The following is a 1,982-nucleotide window of genomic DNA, read 5'->3' as shown; positions in this document are numbered from 1 at the left end:
TATGTGAACTGCTGTATGGAAAGTGAATTTGCTCTGTAAATCTTCACCCAAATCACAATTAAAAAAAAAAGAGTATGTGACCACCATGATAACATTAGGAAAAGGGAGGACACTGAATTGTGCACATAGGAGATAGATGACAGATGTGAGAGGATCAGATGGGGGTCCGTGAACAGGAGTACTCTATACCAAGGATAGATTCAGTACAGGCTAATCTTGCACAGATACCGGTGATACAAAATACCTGCAATCTTTACAGAAACAATAGAAGACAGACACAGAGCAATCCCTCACAGACACCCAGACACTATGGAAGAGAGATCCAATGGCTCTAACATTGCAGAACCATGGTACTGGGGGACACCAGATTTAACTGGCACAACATAATACATAAAAGCCTTGTTCCTCATCCAACATTGGTGAGTAGCGACTGGGGTCTTAAAAGTTTTAAAGCAGCCATCTAAGATGCACCTAATGTTTTCCTAGTGTCAGAAGTGAAGAAGAGTGCCAACCACCCCCCACACACACACCCACAAACAAGGGCATTTGGAAGCAATCAGCCCTAAGACATGACGGCCCTCAACACCAGAAGAACTAGATGGTGCCCCAATACCAATGCCAACCACTCAGGAGAGGAGCAAATCTGGAGATCCTGGATAGAGTGGAAGGAAAAACGTGGAACAAAATCCAAAAACTCAATAATGACCAGAATTACTGGTTGGATGGAGTTTGGTGAGACCCTCAATACTATGGCCCTGGGATACATTCTGGACCCGGAATAAAACTCACTCCCAGGGGCTGGCTCTCAGCCCAGCAGTTAACAAGATGTACATGCAGACCACTCAACTCAGGGGGACGCACCCACATACTCTATGGAAATGCATCCCTTGGAGCAATGGGCCACGGGACATCAGAGGGGCAACATTCACACGAAGGAAATGAACAGAAGTGCATAACTATGAGGGGCACAGGAGGAGGGTTACTGGGCAGGGAGGGGAGGAGACTGGGTTAGGTTTGGGCATGGTAAATGAGGACTGAAACTAAATGTACACATAACATTGAATATAAAAACAAACCCTTAAAATAAAATAAACAAATGCTTTAATCCCTATGTGTTATATGGATGAAGTAAGAAAATTCAAGTGATCTGCTGTACACTGTGACTAGATAGTAAGATATGGTGCTGGACAGATCTCAATGAAACTTCCAAACTAAGATGGGCTAGAAGAAAGGCCTGGAAAAGATCTATTGAAAATAACCTAATAAAAATCTTGCAGATCACACACACACACACACACACAAAAAAATTAATTAAAAAAATAAAGTGTCTTCTGAACAGGTTTTTTTTCCACTGTTTATTATAATCTGAGTAAACATTTACAAAGCAGATTCATTCCCTGTTCAACTATTCATACATGTTTTCTTTTTTTGTGACATTTATTGCAATATCCACAGTGTAACAGCTCTCTTCCCATTTCCTCCCTGTGGTTACCTTTTCCCTGTGTATTTCTGCCTTCTGAGCTTTCTCCCTGTGCAAATGCTGCCCTTCTGACCTCCCGTGGTTGGCTGTTCTAAGGCATGAACCTCCCTGGTAGAACCGTTCACTTTGTATGCCTGTCTATTGTTTGGCTTAAAATTAAGCCATAGGAGTGAGTTCAATTTCAGGTCTGAAGGGTGACTAGAGGCCATAGTCTCGGGAGTTTCATTAATCTCTATCAGACCAGTAAGGCTGTTTTTTGTTTGTTTCTTTGTTTTGTTTTTTTTAAGTTTTATTGTGATTCGGGTCAAAGTTTACAGAGCAAATTCATCTTCCATACAGCAATTCACATACACATTGTCTCATGACATTGACTGTAATCTCTCACAATGCCACAGTTCTCCTCCCGCTTCCTCCCCATAGCCACCTCTTCCCTGTGTCCTTCCCTTCCATGTGCTCCTGCCTCCAGAGTGGTCTCCCTGTGCATACACAGCCCTTCTATTCT

The sequence above is a fragment of the Orycteropus afer genome, unplaced genomic scaffold, assembly GCF_000298275.1.
Source record: "Orycteropus afer afer isolate SDZICR_OR568_19922 unplaced genomic scaffold, OryAfe1.0 scaffold00139, whole genome shotgun sequence".
NCBI lineage: Eukaryota > Metazoa > Chordata > Mammalia > Tubulidentata > Orycteropodidae > Orycteropus > Orycteropus afer.
The sequence above is the reverse complement of the archived record's forward strand: the minus strand, read 5'-3'. Positions refer to the sequence as shown.